This window comes from Erinaceus europaeus, chromosome 10 (assembly GCF_950295315.1).
Source record: "Erinaceus europaeus chromosome 10, mEriEur2.1, whole genome shotgun sequence".
In the NCBI taxonomy this organism is placed as follows: domain Eukaryota; kingdom Metazoa; phylum Chordata; class Mammalia; order Eulipotyphla; family Erinaceidae; genus Erinaceus; species Erinaceus europaeus.
The window spans coordinates 33,036,679-33,058,147 of record NC_080171.1 but is presented as its reverse complement, the minus strand read 5'-3'; positions in this window follow the sequence as shown (position 1 = coordinate 33,058,147).

Genomic DNA, 21,469 nt, shown 5'->3' with positions numbered 1-21,469 from the left:
TATGTATTAAAAAGACTTACTGTGTTTTTAAAAGTTTGAGACATACTATCAATTTTTCTCCTCTCATATTAATTAAATAGTGATTTATATGACTACACTTTAATAGGAGTGTACATAAACACCATTCCCACCACCAAAAGACTGTGTCATATCCCACGCACCCACCCCCCACCCCACCCCACTCCACCGCCCCAGGAAGCCAAGTGTTCACCATCCCCCTCACCAAAGGGTTTTTACTTTGGTGCCCTACTCTCGATTTAATCAGATCCTGCCTTATGTTCCTTTTCTGTTCTTCTTTCTCAACTTCTGTTGATGAGTAGGATCATCCCATAATCATCTTTATCTTTCTGACTTAGCTCCCTTAACATAATTCCTTCTAGCACCATCCAAGATGGGTCAGAGAAAGTGGGATCATTGTTCTTAATAGCTGCATAGTATTCCATTGTGTATATATACCACAGCTTTCTAAGCCATTCATCTGTTGTTGGGCACCTGGGTTGCTTCCAGGTTTTAGTTATGATGAATTGTGCTGCTAAGAACATAGGTGTACACATATCATTTTGATTGGGCATTATGGAAACCTTGGGGTATATCCCCAGGAGAGGAATGACTGGTTCATATGGAAGGTCCATGTTGAGCCTTGGGAGAGTTCTCCAGACTGCTCTCCACAGAGGCTGGACCAATATACATTCCCACCAGCAGTGTAGAAGGGTTCCTCTGTCCCCACAGCCTCGCCAACATTTGTTGCTGCTATCCTTTTTGATGTATGCCATTCTCACAGGAGTGAGATGGTATCTCAGTGTTGTCTTTATTTGCATTTCTCTGACAATCAGCAACCTGGAGCAGTTTTTCATATGTTTGTTAGCCTTTTGGATCTTTTCTGAAGTGAATGTCTTGTTCATATCCTTTGCCCATTTTTGGATGTGGTCATTTGCTTTTTTGTTGCTAAGTTTGCTGAGCTCTTTGTATATTTTGGTGATTAGTCTCTTGTCTGATGTATGGCATGTGAAGATCTCCCATTCTGTGAGGGGTCTCCTAGTTTGTGTAATAGTTTCTTTGATGTGCAGAAGATTTTCAATTTGATGTAGTCGCATTGGTTTGTTTCTGCTTTAGTCTTCCTTGCAGTTGGGTTTGTTTCATCAAAGATGCCCTTGTGGTTTAGGTGGGAAAGTGTTCCACCAATGTTTTCCTCTAGGTATTTGATAGTTTCCGGTCTAACAAATAGGTCCTTGATCCATTTGGAGTTGATTTTTGTTTCTGGTGAAATAAGGTGGTTCAGTTTCATTCTTCTGCATGTTACAACCCAGTTTTCAAAGCAGCATTTATTGAAGAGAGCCTCCTTCTTCTATTTAATGCTTTGGGCCCCCTTATCAAAAATTAGATGTCCATACATGTGGAGGTTTAGTTCTGGGCTTTCAATTCTGTTACACTGGTCTGTGTGCCTATTTTTGTTCCATACCAGACTGTTTTGATGATATGGCCTTATAATATAGTTTGAGATCTGGCAGTGTGATGCCTCCATTTCTGTTTCTTTTCCTTAAGATTTTTTTTGGCAATTCTAGGTGTTTTCTGGTTGCAGATAAGTGATTGAATTTTTTGTTCTATTCTCTTAAAAAAGCTTGATGGATCCATGCTCCCAGAGGGCTAGAGAATGGGAAAGCTATCATGGGAGGGGGTGGGTTATGGAGATTGGGTGGTGGGAATTGTGTGGAGTTGTACCCCTCCTACCTTATGTTTTTGTTCATTAATCCTTTCTTAAATAAAAAATTTTTTTAAAAAGCTTGATGGAACTTTGATGGGTATCACATTAAATTTGTATATGGCTCTGAGGAGAATATTCATTCTGATGATATTTATTCTTCCAATCCATGAGATTAGGATGTCTTTCAGTTTCTTAGTATCAGTTTCTATTTCCTTGAATAGTGACTCATAGTTTTCAGTATACAGGTCTTTCACTTCTTTGGTCAGCTTTATTACTAGGTATTTTATTGATTTTGCTACAACAGTGAATGGGAGTGATTTCTGGATGTCTTCTTCAGATTTAGTGTTTGAATAAAGAAATGCCACTGATCTTTGCACATTGATTTTGTAGCCTGACACCTTGCTATATTGCCAAATAACTTCCAGTAGTTTTCTGCTGGATTCTTTAGGTTTTTTCTATGTATACTATCATATCATCTGCAAATAGTGAGAGCTTGATTTCTTATCTTCCAATCTGTATTCCTCTGATTTCTTTCTGTTGCCTGATTGCTATGGCAATAAATTCCAATAATATGTTGAAGAGTAATGGTGATAGTGGACAGTCCTGTCTAGTTCCCAATCTGAGGGGGAATGATTTCAGCTTCTGTCCATTGAGTATGATGTTAGCTATAGGTTTGCTGTATATAGATTCCAGTATCTTGAGGAATTTCCATTTATTCCCATTTTTTGTAGAGTTTTGAGCATGAATGGGTGTTGAATTTTGTCAAAGGCTTTCTCTGCATCTATTGAGATAATCATGTGTTTTTTGGCTTTGCTTTTATTGATGTGGTAAATGACATTTATTGACTTCTTGGTTTAATTTTGGAAGGGCATATGTTTCTAGGAACTGTTCCATTTCTTCCAGATTCTCTAGCTTGGTGGCATATAGTTCTTCACAGAAGTTTCACATGATTTTCTGGATTTCTGTGGTGTCATTTGTGATACCTCCTCTCTAGTTTACAGTTCTATTAATTTGAGTCTTCTACCTTTTTTGTTAAGTGAGTCTGGCTAGGACTTTGACAATCTTGTTTAATTTTTCAAAGAACCAACATTTGACTTCATTGATCTTTTGTATGGTTCTTTTATTTTTGATGGTGTTTATTTCTGCTCTAATTTTAGTAATTTATGTCCTTCTGGTTGCTATAGGGTTCCTTTGTTTCTCTTACTTTAAGTCATTTTGGTGTCTGGTAAGGTTGTTTATTTGAGATTTTTCTTGTTGTTTAATATTTGATTGTATGGCTATGAGTTTCCCTCTCAATACTGCTTTAGTTGTGTCCCACATATTTTGGCAGCTTGTGTCTTCATTATCATTTTTCCAGGAACATTTGAATTTCTTGTTTGAGGGTTGCTCTGACCAAGTAGTTCTTAAGTAGCATATTGTTTAGTTTCCAAATTCTGTGTCTTTTAATAATTTTCTGTTTGTTGTTAATTGTTAGCTTTACTCCACTGTGGTCTGAGAAGATACTTGGGATGATTTCAATGCTCTTGCATTTGTTGATGCTGTCTTTGTGGCCTAACATGTGGTCTATCCTTGAGTATGTGTTGTGTGTATTGAAACGAATGTGTATTCCAGTTTTTTTGGGTGAAGAACTCTGAAAATATCCAAGAGGTCTAATCTGTCCATCTCTTCATTTAATTCTCTTGTTTCTTTGTTGATTCTCTGCTTTGTTGATCTGTTAGGTGTAATAGTGGGGTGTTAAAGTCTCCCAGTATTATTGTATTACTATTGATGTATTTTTGAAGTTCTTTGAGTAGATGCTTAATGTATTTAGATGGTCCCTCATTGGGTGCATAGATGTTAATAATTGTTAAGTCTTCTTGGCTGATTGAGCCTCTAATCATTATGTAATATCCTTGCCTATCTTTTATTACTTTATTTTATTTAAAAATCTATTGTGTCTGAGATGAGAATGGCTGTTCCTGCCTTTTTTTGTGGTCCATTATCCTGTATGATAGTTTTCCATCCTTTCACTTTAAGTCTGTGTTTATCTTGTTGGGTCAAGTGGGATTCTTGCAAGCAGTATATGGTTGGGTTATGTTTTCTGATCCATCCTCCCACTCTATGCCTTTTGATGGGTGAGTTTAAGCCATTGACATTTATTGATATTATGGATTTAATGTATTGTAGTTCCATTATTCAACAGTATTTTATTTGCTTTGATATATGGCAAGTATTATGGTGATATTCTTGTTAATAAGAGGTCTTTTAGAACCTCTTTTAGGGCAGGTTTGGTGATGGTTGCCTCCTTTAAATGTTGTCTGTCTAAGAAGTTTTTGATTCCTCCATCTTTTTTGAATGAAAGTCTAGCAGGATATATTATCCTTGGTTGAAACCCTTTTTCATTCAGGGCTCGATAGATATCTTGCCATTCTTTTCTGGCTTTTAGAGTTTGAGTGGAGAAGTATGCTGAGAGTTTTATGGGTTTTCCCCTGTATGTGACTTTTTGGAAGGCAGCTATGCTCACCACTATACCACCAATGCTCTGTATGTGACTTTTTGATTCTCTCTTGCAGCCTTTAAGATCCTTTCTTTATCCTTATTTCTTTTCCTTGTAACTATGATGTGTCTTGGGGTCTTCAGGTCTGGATTGATTCTGTTTGGGACTCTCTGGGCCTCTTGAATCTTAATGTCCTTTCTGTTGTTCAGGTCTGGGAAGTTTTCTTCTATAATTTCCTCCAGAATGTTTAATTCTGCTTCCTCTGTTTCTTCCTCTGGCAGGTCAGTTATTAACAGAGACATCCCATTTGTCTCTGTTCTTATTTTCAGTGTATCTCAATCTCTTTTTGACGTCTTTTACCTATTCCTTCATTTTATACAGCTCATCCTCTGTTTGGCTAATTCTGTTTTCTGCTTCTGTTAGTCTTCTTTTCCTTCCCTCAGCTTCTTTCTTCAGTTCAGCTATTTCAGCTTTCAGTTCTCTAATTACTTCGAGCTAGTTAATATTATCCTTGAGGGTCTCATCTGTTATTTCCCTAAGACTTCTAGCCCTTTCCTCCAAAGTTGTTTTCATTTCTGTAATTAATATCTTTATTATTGTTTGCATACTTTTCTTATCTATGGTTACTTCTGGCTGATTTGTAGTTTATTCTGGGCTCTAATCTTCATTCGTTGTAGTAGCAGTTTTATTTGCTCTTGGTTTAACCATTATTTTATTAATGTGTTTTTTCATTCATGTTCTGTTCCTAAGTTGTTGTGTTTTGAGTATAAGCCACATTATACTAAATACCTTTATGAAAAATGCATTCACCACCCTCAGAAATTACAGTAGTAACAGAATGAAGAATTGAAGCAGTTTAATCAATACCAGTTAGTCCAACAATGTCTCCAGTCCAAGAAAAAATAGCAACCAAATCCAAATGAAAAAGAAAGAGTAAGAAAAAAAGGGACAGCAAGGATAGGCAATTATGAAAATCTACTGTCCACTGTAAATTCTAGGGGTAGCAAGAGGAAAAAGGGAAGTAGAGCAGATACACACACACACACACACACACATAGTCCACTCTGAGTCAGATTTTGTCCCCAAAACAATCACAAATGAGTATCAATGAATTCAGAAAGCAGAAGGAGGAAGGAAGAAAGGAAAACGGGGGAAAAAGAGAGAGAGAGAGAGAAAAGAAAAGAAACAACAGTAAAAAAAAAGAGCAGTGAAAGGAGAGTTTTTATTTTATTTATTTATTTATTTTTATTTAGCTAGTAGGAGGGAGCAGGGTGAGAGTGGATACAGGAGGCAGGAAGATTGAAACAAGTTCCTGTCGCAATGCATAAGACACCCAGTCACCTAGCAATGGAAAATACACTGAGTTAATTTTGGTCAACCTGAGGGTGTGGCAAAGGGACACATATATATATTAGTAATAATAAAATAGAACAGATTAAAAGCCCTAACAGTGGGTCTTCAGCTTGGACAGCTCCCGATTAGTACAGGCATCCTGAGCCTAGACAACCAATTGTAAAAACAAACAAACAAACAAACAAACTTTCTGGCAGTCTTTCCCAGGTGGAGTGAGGTTTTGCTTGGTCAGATTTTTGTCACTCCAATTGGACCTAAGTCACTTACACAGAAAAAAAAAGAGCCAAGGAATTCAGAAAGCAACAGAATTGGAATGACACCCCTGATGACCCAGGAATCTTGGTAAAGAAAAAGGTCAGCGGGGAGCCTGCAGGCAATGCTTCCCTCTCCTGGGATCTGGTTATGGGGGGTGGGGGTTAGGTTCAGAAATAATCAAGAAATTTCCTTTCTTTTTTCTCTATTTTCTAACCGAAATTGAGCTATAGTCACCTCCTTGGTGTCACACTTAGAATTCCTTGTTCCCCATCCTGCTGAAGGCCAGGATCCTATCCTTTCCAGCAGTTGTTGTCAGAGCTGATTCCAAGTCACCATCTTGGCTTTGCCTCCAACTGAGTGTTTTTTAAAGTAAAAGTTTTGGAGGAGTTTTGAGATTACATCATTGATTGACAGTTGGGGGCTATATAATCACTAGTACTCTGTGTACAAGTACTCATACTCAGTACAGCAGGGGGGTCACCAATGGTCACCTGTCTCTCCTCTCTGCACCTGCTTCTCTTGTGGTCACAGACACAAGGGTTACATCTCCCCTCAACAAGCTATGAATTCTTAGCTCTTTCCTGAGTAGGACATGTGTCGCTTGTCCTTGGCAGAGCACACCTGACCACACATTGTGCCATCTTATATTTTGTTCTAAGGTTCTACTTGGGTGGTTTCACACCTGGCTGTTTCACTAGCTGTTAGCAGCATTTTTCTCTTGGTAACAGACTTGGAAACCCTCCAAAAATGTTAAGGGAAACCTAAACATTCATCGCAATGTCAATGATTTTCATGACTGCCAGTCCTCTGTAACAGCCAGGGGCTAAAATCTGGGTCCTTCCACATGATAAAATGTGCACTATACCAGATGAGCTGTATTATCCTAATGCCTGCAATATTAATATTTATTAATATGAAAGATATTAATATTTCTTTAAGTTTTTGTGGTATTTCATACATCCACAAAGTTCTCTAAGAAGAGATGTGTATTATACTTTAGGAAGCATGTGGATCAACCTGTCAATGCCCATGTTCAGTGGGGAAGCAATTACGGAGTATTTCCTGTATACTGGCACTGTCTTAGGAGCTTGGGATTAGACAAACAGTATTTAATAATCTTATGTGGATATAGTTAGGTAATCAAGAAAGGCTTTAAAATCCTTTCTTGTGTGGCCAGGGAGATAATTCAACTGCTTCCATACTGGACTCACATGCCCGAGGTTCCTAATTTGAGCCCTGGTATCACATATGCTGGAAGAGTTTTCTGCCTTCTCTCTTTTCCTCATGTGAAGCTATCTAATATGAAGCAATTTTAAAAATGATTTATTTATTTATTTAATAGAAAATTAGAAGGATGGGGAAGATAGAGAGGGAGAGAGACTGAGAGACACTTGCAGAACTGTTTCACTGCTTATGAACCCCCCTCCTGCAGGTGGGGACTGGGGGTTTGAACCTGGGCCCTTGCACATTGTAATACATGTGTTTAACTGAGTGCACCACCACCTGGTACTCCAGTTAAAAAAAATTAACTTTTCTTGATCTCTGATCAAGATCTCTTGATCTTTCACAGTTCTTGCCAAGGAAATCATACCATTCCAAAGAGTGACCACTGGGTGACTACTCACTACTCAGAACTTTGTTGAGAATTAGGCAGGAATGGGAAGTGTGATATTCTAGAGTATTCAGGTCTTAATTACTTTGCCAAGCCAGCGTTCAGAAAACCTTAGTTATAATCATTTCGCTTGACCATGACTCAAAATGCTGCCTGAATTCCATAGATCACTTTTATCCTTAGTTTCTAAAACCATTTTTAGACTCTATATTTCTCTAAAAAAATTAAAAAAAACTTTGGGGATGCAGCTCTGTGCAGATCTCATATTTATGCACAACTTTTGAGCAAGGCATTTCCTGCTTTTTGCACCAGGTTGACTTTTTCAGGATATTTACATAGAAAAGAGTCTCAGCTTCAGGCATAGAATGTCAACCCTTCAGCTTCATTACTCTGCTATCAGGTTCCAGATGATACTATGATGTCAACCTGACTTCCTTGGGCAGAGGACCCCACCATGTGTCTTTGATCCCTGCCTCCCCAGAGCCCTGCCTCACTAGGGAAAGAGAGTGACAGGCTGGGAGTATGGATCAACCTGTTAATGCCCACGTTCAGCAGGGAAACAATTACAGAAGCCAGACCTTCCACCCTCTGCACCCCATAATGACCCTGGGTCCATACTCCCATAAGGATAAAGAAAAAGAAAGCTATCAAGGGAGGGGATTGGATACAGAGTTCTGGTGGTGGGAACTGTGTGGAAATGTACCCCTCTTATCCTATGGTCTTGTCAATATTTCAATTTTATAAGTAAAATTAAAAAAAAAAAAGAGTCTCAGTGGTAAAGTGTCTCCCTCAGGAGCAAAGACAGGCACTCTTTTTGTCCATATCATAAAGATGGTGTTTGTCTCCCCTCATGTAAAAGGAAGGTATGCCTAGTGCTCATTAGCAAAGATTACAGTTACCTGAACTCTTGCTTTTTCCCTGTAATGCAACTCCCAGGATCAGCAGGTGTCCTCTGTTCTCTTCGTGTTGTCTTAGGTGTGTGTGTTTGGTAGGGTGTTTCATGGATATGGTGCAAAATGCCAATACTCTTATCTATTGCTATGACTCAGAGTTATAAACTGTCCTTCATCTATGACCCAGGAGTCTTATATCTTCTTCAGTAATCTGGGAAACTTGATGGGATAGTTTGTTAGTCCATAAAGAAGTAGAATCACCAGATCTTTCACAGTTCTTGCCAAGGAAATCATACCATTCCAAAGAGTGACCACTGGGTGACTATTCACTACTCATAACTTTGTTGAGAATTAGGCAGGAATGGGAAGGATGATATTCCAAAGACTCCATCTTGGGAAATATGGTCAGATGCCCACACTCAGAGAGGAGAGGGGAGTTGGAGTTGTGAGTACAAAAAAAGTGTTCATATATCTAGGTCCACACCAATATTCTTTAAATTACTATTTCAATGTACACTTAACTAAAATATGTTAGCTAACTTGATTTCTTCTTTATTTTATTTTTTTTTCCTCCAGGGATATTGCTGGTGCTCAGTGCCAGTACTAAGAATCTACTGCCTTTGGAAGCCATTTTTTCCCCATTTTTCATTGGATAGAGACAGAAATTGAGAGAGGAGGGGAAGATGGAGAGGGAGAAAGATTGAAACTTGTAGACGTACTTCACAGCTTGTGAAGTGTCTCAGCTGCAGGTGGGGATCTAGGGGTTTGAACCCAGATCCTTGCATGGGACCTTGAGCTTAGTACTATGTGTGATTAACTCAATGCACCATCACCTAGTCCCCAAAGTTGATGTCTTCTTAAACATAAAATATCAAGCATGATTTCAGTTTCCTGAGAGTTGCAAGGTTCTCAAGGCAAACAAAATTTTCTATATTAAACTAAAATTTCAGCCTTACTGACTTTCAGATGTCTTATAACCCAACAACTCTGGTTCTCCTTCCTACATGTTAGAGGCTATTTCAAAAAAATAAATAAATAAATACAATTAAAAAATAAAAAAAACATTGGATGATCTTACTCATAGGTGATATTTAAGAAATAAAGCAAAAGAAAATGTACAGTGAAACATTCAGGTTTTTGTCAATTCATCCAGAAATGAAAAACAAATGGAAAGTGAAGGTAGGACTTATATTATCAACATACAGTTTTTAAAATTGAGTCAGATTCTGTTGGGCAGTATGCCAGCTTCCCCCTGCTTAAGGCTGCAGTCTATTTACATAACCACTGTTACCTAAGAACCGCTCTGCCTGCAGGACACTGGTTTAATCTCACTGGTTTGCACTCTCTTTTGGCTCCGCCCCCTCCTAGTCACACCCTGTTTTCCACCACTAGTTTGTACTCTCTTTTCGCTCCACCCTCTCTACGTCACATCCTGTTTCCACCCTACTTGGCGAGTATAAATACAGCTGCTCTTCTGATTAAACACACATGGAATTGCCTTCAGGCTCCAAGAGTCCCAGAGTCTCTCTCCTGTGACACTAGCCCAGCACAAATTCCTGATCCCTCTCCCATGCAGCAGCCTAGGTTGGCTCCAGTTGAGTTCTCTCCAACCCAGAGCACTTCTTCCCGAGCACTTGCTCGGGAAGAAGCACCCTCAGGCTATCCCGGTAATATTCTTCATTCCAACCTAATAACTAAGTATTATGAAATATTGCGGAATCTCCCTGAGTTTCAAGGAAATGGTGCCACATTTCAGTATAAGAATAAGAAGAGTAAGAGTACATGTTAAGTTCACTCTATAGCAGAATGGTCCCTAAAATACTCTGAAGGTCTGACTTTCAGTTCTTTCTGTAGACTTAACCTATAAACCAAGCTTTAGCGCCACCTGAGCTTAACCGCTGTGCTACTGCCCGTGTCCCTCAAGATCCTTTCTTTATCCTTATTCCTTTTCATTCTAAATATGATGTGTCTTTAAGTCTGGGTTAATACTTTTTGGGAACCTCTGGGCTTCTTGAACTTTTGTGTCTTTTATGTTGTCTAAATTAGGGAATTTCTCAGCTATTATATCCTGTAGAATTCTTTCTTCTTCTCCCTCTCTTTCTTCCTCTGGTAAGCCAACAATGCATGTATTACTTTTTTGAAGTCATCCCATATGTCTCTGTTACTGTTTTCAGCATTTCTTAATCTCTGTTTAAGATCCCTTAGGTCTTTCATAGTTTTGTCTAATTCATCCTTGATTTGCTAATTCTGTTTTCTGCCTCATTTATTCTATTCTATCTCCCCTATGTTGTTTTCTGAATCCCACTTGTTTTATTACCCTCTTCTGATACTTTACTAGCTTGCTTAGCTACTTGTGCTCTTAGCTCAGATATTTCTGCTTTCAACTTTTTGTACCTCAAGATAGTGTTTTCTTTTAGAGTCTCATTTGTTCTACCCCATTTCTGATGACATTGTTTTCAAACTCTTTCCTCACTCCTGTGACTAATTCATCAATTAGTATTTGGATGTTGAGCTCATTCTTATGTGTTTCTACTTTGGCAGGCTTTTATCTGAGCTTTTGTTCTGGTTCATTTTATCCAATGTTTTTCTAGTTTAACTATTATATAGGGTGTACTATGAGGTCCCTCTTTTATTATTTTACAAATCACACTTGCTTCAATTGACTTGTGTCTAAGTGAGGTACTTAAAGAGCTCACAGTTGTGGAAATTAATAGTTGTTTCAATTTTATCTCAATCCCTGAGGTGAAGCACAATAGCCTTAAACCCTCTTAAGTTCTTTATCTTCCCTGTAGGCTATGGGAGCCTGTGGGCTTTTTAACTATAAGCAGATTTTTTTAACTTAATTACTCACTCTTAACCAAGAGATAAAACAGAGCAGGAAAAACCATGTCACTTTAGTTTGTGAAGAGCTAAGAAATTCTTCCAGAAAAATATGATAGAATTTTGGGAGAACACAACAGGTAAAGACTAGGATTACTTTGGGAACCCATCAAGTCACAAGTGAGTGCAAACACATGTGGCTCATGGACAGAGATTGGTCTAAGGAGAGATTACTGGGGCTAAAAGCCTATATCTACTCAGGAGTGACTGGTAGTAGCCAGCAGTTTGCCAACTGACAAAACTCTAGTCTGAGTTTTATCAACAAATAGACTGCTGAAGGAAGGAGAGGATCCCCTCAGTCTCACCAAATGCATTTTGAATCTCCACTTATACTGTCCCTTGAATGCTTGAGAAGCACTGGGGAGGCCCTGTGCTGATATCTGGGGGCAGAGCCCTGACTGGGAAACTCAGAAGAAGACATACTCTCCCAGTGATCTGCATTAGGACAGTGTTGTGGGAACCTTCCACATTGTTCTCCCGATGAATCTGGAGACAGATTGTATGATTGTCTCAGAACCCATGGAATACAAACAGGATTTGTTTAGAAACTCACAAGGTCAAGGAGAGCTGCTTGGCTTGACTCTGGCTTCTGTCAGAGCAGCCAAATTGGGCCTGAGGCTTTGCAACCTTGGAGCATGAGAGTCTCTTTGTATAACCATTGTGTTTTTGTGTTCTCAAATGATCCTCTGCTAAGCTAGCATATTTCTGGGTTGTGTCTGTAATAATTCTCTACTGTACTAGTTCCTTCACAGATGAGTGGTTCTTTTTTAGTTTTTTTCTTTTTTAATTAGTGATTTAATAATGATTAACAAGATCTTAAGATAACAGGAGTACAATTCCATAAGTATCCACCACTAGAATTGTGTGTCCTATCTTCTCCAGTGGAAATTTCCCTATTCTTTATCCCTCTCAGAGTATGGAGCAAAATTCTTCATGGAGAGAAGAAGGTGGAAGGTCTGGCTTCTTTAATTGCTTCTCTGCTGGATGTGGATATTGACAGGTCAATCCATCCCCCAGCCTATTTCTATCTTTTCCTAGTGGAGTAGTACTTTAGGAGAGATGAGGTTCCGGGACACATTGGTGAGGTCATCTGTGCTGGGAAGTCATGATGGTATTATAGCAGCATCTGCAACTTAGTGGCTTAAAGGCAGTAAGTTACAAAGCAGGAAAAATGGTTTAATAAACAGAAATCCAAATATAGAAATAAAGCAGATGAAATTAGGGGTCTTTGGGTGGGAAGAAGGTAGGAAGTCTATTTTAAATAGCTTGATAGCTAATGTTCAGGTGAACTGAACATGTTGTCTGGGAAGATTTAGTCAGAGTTGAGAATAGGACTAGAAAACTGGGTTAGTACAGAAAGTAGCTCTAAAACATGAGGAAAGTATATAAGTACTATTAACTGTAGACTTCATTGATCTGATCTGTGGCCCATATATATTCATATTTATCACAGCAGACTGTATAACCTATGAGTCCTTTGTCAGTCTGAGCTTGCAGTCTATAGTCATAGCTAGGAACATGCTAGGCTGAACTCATTTCAGAACCAGTTTATTATTATTATTAGTGGTTTAATATTAATTTATAAAACTACATGTCAACAGAGGTATAATTCCATACCATTCCCACCACCAGAGTTCTGAGTTCTGAATCCTCAGTCCATTGTAAACTACTGCAGTTCTCCCAAGTGTGCAGACATGGGTTAACTATCATCTCTACAAATATATGTTCATATTTGTACATAATTTCCCCCCTTTCCTTCAAGGTTCTTTCTTCCCCTCTAAGCCACTCATGACCTTATTACTACATCCAAATGTTCCTCTCTTTTTCCACTCTCTCTGTGGGTTCTGATTAAACTGGAATTCAGATCCCTCTTTCCTCTTCCTCCTATCACTTCTCCCCCAATGTGAATATGGATCAACATTGGTTTTGGGGTACAGACAGTAGGAGTTCTGACTTCTGTTCCTGCTTCTTTGCTGTATAAGAGCATTGATAGGCTGATTTATACCCCAAGGCTGTTTCTATTTTTCCCTAGTGGGCTAGTGTTCTGGATAGTCAAGGTTCCAGAACACACTGGCAAGGTCTTCTGCCCAGAGAAGTCAGGATGGAATCATGGTAGCATCTGCAACTCTGTGTCTGGAAGGTGGCAGGACATAAAATGAGACAAAAATGAGAACAAGAACCAAAAAGTAGGAACAGAGCAGATGAGATTAAGGATCTTTGAGTGAAAAAAGGTAGGAAGTCCACTCTAGGCATGTTTTTAGTGGGCCATGATTATAGCAGTTTTTGCTTGAGTTTGATAACTAGCATGAAGTTGGGTAAAATTATTGTCTGAGAAAATTGTATCAGAGTAGAGTAAGGGGCTAGAAAATTGGATTAGGACAGTTATTCCCTTTCTTGAAAAAAAATCTGTGCATAAAATTAACTATTTACCTCCATCTGTGTGACCCAGAGCCCATGTATCTTTATATTTAGCACCAGAACCCATGTAACCTCTAAGCCCTATTGGTCTGAGCTCTCAGCCCATAGTGACATCTTGGAACGTTGCAGGCTGCACTCATATCAGGACCAGTCTTCCTTGAGTGGCAGGGCAGGATAACCCAGCCACTCTTCAGAGATTCACTCAATCCCTACCATCACTGCTTTATGGTGAGGGCATGTCAGGACCAGTTTTTCTTGAGTGGCAGAGTAGGTTGACACAGCCTCCCTTTGGAAATGGGGCAGTCTGTAGCATTGCTCTTCTACATTAAGGGCAAGGTCCTAGAGAAGGCTTATGATAGTGTTCTTGACAGAAGTGACCAATGATGGTGTAGAGAGGGATCTATTAAAGGTCTAGGCCCATTATATCTATGTGGGAATCCAACGCTTAATTAATTAGAGCCCTAGATGACTGGTATTGACCAAAAAGGACATCATTAGAGTGAGCCAGTCTCTTGCCCTAATCCATATTTTGTAGTCCGTGGACTTTCTCCCAATTGTTAAATCATTGAGTGTAGCTTGTATCCAAACTGATATTGGGCTTATGGGACTTGGCCTCAAGTTATGGAGAGAATAGACCTAAGGTTTAAGTGGAATCCAAGTTAACCATAAGTTTTACAGAATTATACTTGTTTGATTATTATAGTAGAGATTATCATAGGGGACAATATCTGTCCTTTAGCTCATATGTATACTTTTGCCAGTATTTCTCTTGGCCAATTATATACAGTATTTCTTCTAATGATTATCAAGGGGGTGACATTAATTCTGTTCTGTCTGAAGAGATTAGAGGATATCTCTTACTTTTTTTGTGTATAGTTAACTGAGTAGGTAAAGTGACTGAGAGAAGTGAAGAAGGGGGTAGGAGAGGAGGGTGTCTAGGCCTAAATAGTAAATATTTGGTTAGACAGTTTATGGTGCCTTCTTTAGTCTTTTTACTTGATTGCTGAGCTTATTAAGCCTAGGTTTACTCACTGTAAACTACTGAGTACTTTTACTTTGAGATATATAGTTTCCCTTAACTATGGATACATGAGTGCATGTACCCTGTCACTTAGGCCCTGGTCTATATTTAGGGTCACTGTGTTAGGTAGTGTGCTATTGGAATTGAACTAGGTAGTCCTATGTGTTAGGAAAGGTATCACCAGATTATTAGAATTGGAAGATTGACATCTCAGGCTTAGTGTCTCTGGATACAGTTCGAAGTGAAATGTAGCATGGTGGCACTGGTTGCATTTATTTAGTTGAGGTCGGCATAGGCAGTTTTGATTATGATATAACCTTTACTTCCCATCTGTTATGAAGCAGTGTAGGAAGCTTGAAGTTTAGATTTTTAGCTTTACAAATTTACCAGCAATTATGAACTCTAACTGGCTTTATAATTAAGTCTAAATAAGGTTAACAATCACTTGTAATTCTGGTAATGTGATTATTTATTGGCAACCTTTGGCCATTCTCATAAGTAATTTTGGTATTTACTTTGAAAACTACACATTCTTATAACCTTTCAGGAAATTTAAAATGTTGAGCCATCTTGAGGAGATGTGAAGCTGTACACCTGTGACAACAGCACTCTTGTAAACAACACTTCCTCAAGAAGTAGTCAAAAATAAAATTCTGTTACATTCAATTTCCTTGACAGACAAGTTGAAAACCATCTAACACAAATTCCTGTCCACTTCCTGGAATGAAATCCAAGTTGAAGAGTAAGGAATTTATTTATTCTTTTTATTTTTGTCTATTTATTTGCCATCTGGATTATCACTGGGGCTCAGTGTTGTCCACACAATGAATCCACTGTTTCTGGTGGCCATTTTTTTTTATTTATGAGAGAGAAAGGGGGGGGGGTTCAGCCTATTCTGCTACTCATGAAGCTTCCAATCTTCATGTAGGGATCAGAAGCTCAAATCTGAGTCTTTGCACATGATAATGCTACTTCATAGGGTGTGCCACCTGTAAGGTGTTTTTATTTTTCTTTCAAGTCATCTCTCCTAAGCCAGAGGTGGGATTAAAACTCATGTCTTTAATTTGAAATTCTTGGCATTTTTCCACACAAGTTGAAATAGGAGCTGTCTGAGAAATGAAAGTGCAGTGTACCCATGATAAAGTGTTCACTAATTCTTTTTTTTATGAACTAACATTCTTGTAATTATGCTGCCATGTAAGTCTTACATAGTTAGATAATTCACAGAAACTTTGAGCTGTGGGCAACATCTGCTGTTGCTGTCTACAAGTGAATGCATATTTTGCCAGAATATACTATTTTATTGCTAAATAAATAACTTCTTAATTATGTGCTTCTAGATGAATATATGTATGTACATAATATATATGTGTAAACTCTATGTTCACATATACTTTTTATGATCTATAAGTTATTTTCCTCAGAGTTCTCAATAGTGCCCAGAAATTTAATAATAATCACAGATGTTTGCCTCTGAAATGTATAGTATTTCCTAAGATAATGCTAGCCAACTTCCATTAGAAGGAAGCCCTTCTTAGTTCAACTCTGATCAAGATCATCTTTCTTTTTCAGTCTCTCTCAGTGGAGGATGAAATAGTAAGAGGCAGAGTGAGTTCTAATACAGGCATGTTTGACCTTGAACTTTGTGCTTTTGGTCTTTAACCTGCACTGTAGCCTATGTGACTTGCTCCCCCATTCTTGCATGACTATCTAATAAGCACCTCCGATAGCCTGGTGCATCCAAGACAGAGTCCTTGATCAAATGCACTACAACCTGAAACACTATCAGAATATGCCCCAATCATGCACAGTGAGAGACAGAGAGCACCACTTGTTATACATGTTCAACATTTCTTTGATCTTTAAGATTATATTATCCTTGAATTGAAGTCATCTGGAATAAAATTTTCATAGTCACCAGCAATAACTTCTTTCATGATAAAAAGTACTCCCTTGATCACTTAGACTGACCCTTCCTCCATGCCATCCATGCTAATGAGAACATTCCTAGCTAATCATATGTCAAAATGAGTAAGTCTTTACTCCAGGTGCATTTGATATAATAGGAATTATTCACAGGAGGGTCATTAATTTAAAATATACAATTTGCGGGATATACCACTGATCATACTGCTGAGCTTTTTTTTTCTGACAAAGTCTAATGTGTCTTTTCAAAGAATAGAGCTTCACACTGCAGTCAGGGTATGGCTATATGAAGTCCTAGATAATCAAAAAAACAGCCAGTGGTATACTCTTTCATTATCTCATTCTGTTAATGTCTTCCCTCAGCATTTCAGAAGAAGAAAAGACATCCCCAATGGCGATGTCTAAAACTTTACATTTGGCCCATGTAGGCAGGATTTCCAGAACAAATGCTGTCTTCTATTTAAGCAATAGAAATGTAACACTGATGTGCTCTATCATGGGAAAGTTTGAAGGCAGTTTGAAGTTGAAAGTTTGAAGTTGAAAGACTAATAAACCTAATGTATGCAAGAGACAAATGGTCATTTATCATGTATCTCCATACAGCCCCTTCTCACCTTTTTTTCTTTGTACTGTCCAGTCCCTCCTGTCTTGTTTCTTTGTGTATGCCTTTATTTTTAAAAATGCTTATTATGCATCTTCTGTATTTTCATTTATAATGAGATGAGCTTTGCATGGGACTGCATGTGGCTAATACATGAGAGTAGAGCTACAAATAGAGAGAAAGAAGGACAATATTTGAGAGCAATGGGGCTTTACAGTGGATTATAATCATATGGAAACTTAGACCAGCATTGCTAGAGATGTGTCCCAAAACCATTGAATCAGAATTTCTGGAGAGTGGCAGGCTGGGTATAATTTTAGGTTTCAGAATGACTGCTTTTGATTGAAAATATGGAAAGAAGAGGAATTCAAGAAGTAAGGTAAAAGAGCCTTTGTATCTGTGTTTCCTATAGGCAACCTAATAGCACCTGCCAGCATAGGGAAGGTCAGGAAAAACTATAGCAACAAAGTTCCCTTGAATTTTCTGTTCTTTTTCTCCTTCTTCCTTCCTTTCCTTCTTTCTTTTCTCTTCTTTTTTACTTTGCTACAAGGGTTTTTTGCTAGGGTCAGTGCCTGTATTATTTATCCATTTCTAGTAGCCAGTTCTCTCTTTTTCTTTATTTTTGATAGAGTAAGAGACAGAGAGAAATATAAATCAAGAGTGAGAGAGGGAGAGAAGCAGAGACACCTACAGCAATGCTCCAGTGCGTATGAAACTTTGTCCCTGCAGGAAGGGACTAGGGGTTTCAGCCCAGGTATGCACTCTACCAGGTGAACCATCACTCAGTCCTTCCCTTGACTTTTCTAAAACCAATAGGGCAGTAATCTTTTCTTTGTCTTCGTCTCCTCCTCCTCTTCCTCCTCCTCCTCCTCTATTCCTCTTCCTTCTTCTACTTCTCCTCCTTGATTCCTTTCTCTTTTAAAATTTTTATTTATAAAATGGAAATATTAACAATACCATAGGATAAGAGGGGTACAATTCCACACATTTCCACCACCAGAACTCCATATCTAATTCCCTCCCTTGAAAACTTCCCTTTCCTTTATCCCTCTAGGAGTGTGGACCCAGATCATAATGGGGTACAGAAAGTGGAAGGTCTGGCTTCTGTAATTGCTCCCCCACTGAACATGGGTATTGACAGGTTGATCCATACTCCCAGCCTGTTTCTCTCTTTCACCACATCTGGGGAGGTAAGGCCCCAAGACACATTAGGGTAGGATTGTGTGTCCAGGGAAGTCTGGTTGGCATTGTGGTAGCATCTGGAACCTGGTGGCTGAAAAAGTTAAGATAGAAAGCAGAACAGATTGTTGACTAATCATAAACCTAAAGGCAAAAATATTTCATATGAAGATTTGGGGTCTTCATTTTGGAAAAAAGCTAGTAAATCTATTTTAGGTGTATTCCAAGGAGCTCATGACTTTACAAGTTTATGTCTGAACATGACATCTAATATGCAGATGGACCCAAGTTATTGCCTGGGGAAATGGTACCATAGTTGGAAAAAGGACTAGAAAACTGGATCAGGGAAGAGAGCAGTTCCCAAATATGTAGAAAATGTATACATATTTTTAACTGTAAACCTCATCGATTTGATCTGGGGCCTATATTTAGTGTAGGAGCCTACGTAACCTCTGCATCCCTGTAGGTCTGATCTCACTTCTGTGGTCACAGCTAGGAACATTCCAGGTCCACTAATTTCAGGACCCATCTTCCTCAGGTGGTATGTAGAGTATGTTAGCCAACCTCCCCTCAGAGAGTGGAACATTCCCTACCACTGTTGATCCACATCGAGGGCAAGGTCCTACAGGGGCCCACAGAGGGGTCCATTATGTTGTTCCTGATGGAGATGACCAGTGACAGTGGTGAGAGGAATCTCTTAGAGGTCTAGGCCCATCTTGTCTGTGAAGGACTCCCTGACTAGGGGCTCAGGTAATGGGGTGGCCTGGTAGTGACTAAAGAGTCATCACTAAGTATGCCAGTTTCCCTTATTCAGCTTTTGTAGTCCCTACTTTGTCTGACAAGGTTAATCTTGGAGTGATTGAGGGGTGTGTAATAGGAGGTAGGTGAAGAATGTATCTAGGTCTAAGTAGAAACTATTTCATCAGGTACTTTATGGTGTCTTTTTAGGTCTTTCTACTTGTTTTATTTATTGACTCCCCGCAAACTATTGTGCACCTTTGCTTTAAGATATCCTAACTTATGGATACATACACATATGCTCCATCTCATGGGCCCTGGTATATATAATGTTTTGAGGTTTTGTTAAGAAGTGCACTACCTGAAATAGAATTAAGGAGTCCTGTGAGCTAGGAAATGTCTCACCAGAGTAATGAAGCTGAAGGGTTAACATTCCACTCCTGATATCTCTGGATTCAGTTCGAAGTGAAGCACAGTACTGGTTGCATTGATTAAGTTGGGATCAGCAGATGCAGTATCAGTTGGTATGAACTGAGAGGAGCATGCAGGAAAGTGAGCCCCACACTAGAGGTTCTAGGAATGGGAGAAATATGGGCTTTATAGGGAAAGGGGAGGGTTCCTGCTGTCTTGGGGCTTAAGGAGGCAATAAATAGTTATTGCTATAACCAAATTATTTGGCAATTGGGTTAATTTTGAAAATCCTACTGTTAGGATTTTCTGTATCATACAAGACCTCACCATAATTTATGTCCTTTTATGCTATTTACTTATAGCTGTATCTTATAAAGGAACACCACCAGTTGTTTCTGTTCTCCCTGGTCTAAGCTGTTAGGAGATTTACTTCCTTTCTTTTTTTTTCCCAATTAACACTGTAGTGATTCTGCTTTTTTATAATGCAGTTCCCAAGCTGGTTGATTTCTGCTGCAGCAGCTGTCCTTTGGATGGGGCTAACAAGACTCATTAGCATCTCATCAAACCTTAGAAACCCCTACTTACTTGCCAGAACCCCAGTATTTTTTCTTACTAATTTCAAATTGTAAGGGACATATTATAGAGGGCAAATCAAGTGATTTTGACTTGCGGGGAAGAGTACATTTTCCTACTGCAGGTAGCAGAGTTTCAAGTATCAGAAAATATTTACACAACAAAGAATATCCAGCTCATCATATAGAGGATGAAACTGCAGCAGTCAAATGACTCACCAGAGCCCCATTGTTCTTATCAAGGCTTTCTAAACTCAGATCTCTTGGTTCCAAGTTTTTATTTCAGTATCTTGCTGCCTGGTTCTGAAGTGAAATTTATTTCAGTGAAATTTTATGTACCATCCATGAGTTTTCTAAGTTAACAAAAGCCCATGTTTGCTTAGTCTGTAAATAATGAAGCAGAGTGACTACTATACTAATCACGACTCAAGTAGAAGACAGAACATAAACTGAGGGCACAAGGCATGACTTTGAAACTAAGAAAGTAGAATAATTGTTTGGCTGTCAAAGGGGAAAAAGAAAAAGAAAGAGAAAGAGAGGAAGAGAAAGAAAGCAGTAGGTATGCATGTAGACAACGTTGTCAACATCCCCAAGGTGCCTTGTAGATATATGTCTATTGTAAAAGTAATAGTAGGTTTCAGGTAAGCCTTACAGCATGGGGACTGCCAGCACAGGAGAGCCGTGTTTGCAAATAAAGCACAAGTAGAAGTAAGCAGCTGCCACTCGTTGCAGGATATATGAGCTGTTAGCCAAGAAACTGTGTGTTCAATTTGATAATGGAAACTGTTGGATATGGCTCCACTAGAGTCTAAGACTATGAAATGTGCTTGCTATTTGGGGGCAGAATGTAAGGGAGATAGACAAGGGAGGAGATGTGATGAAGAGTGGTTATGCAGAATTATCTTTTTTTTAATATTTATTTTATTTATTTATTCCCTTTTGTTGCCCTTGTTGTTTTATTGTTGTAGTTATTATTGTTGTTGTTGGATAGGACAGAGAGAAATGGAGAGAGGAGGGGAAGACAAAGAGGAGGAGAGAAAGATAGACACCTGCAGACCTGCTTCACCGCCTGTGAAGCGACTCCCCTGCAGGTGGGGAGCCGGGGTTCGAACCGGGATCCTTATGCCGGTCCTTGTGCTTTGCGCCACCTGCGCTTAACCCACTGTGCTACAGCCCGACTCCCTGCAGAATTATCTTTTTGTACAATTTATAGAGCAAGCTTTGAGGAGTTGGTTTTGAACAGATACTACTGGCAATAAGGCATCGAAAATTGGAGTAAGATGCTTCTGGTGTGATTTTTATGTCCTACTTTGAGGGAAGACAGTTTGAAAGTCTTGACTCTTTCTAACCTTGTTTGGGCTGTTCCTATGAAGTTTAAAGTCAAATAATCTGGAACATATTGGTGTTGAACTACATTGGTTTATGTTAAATG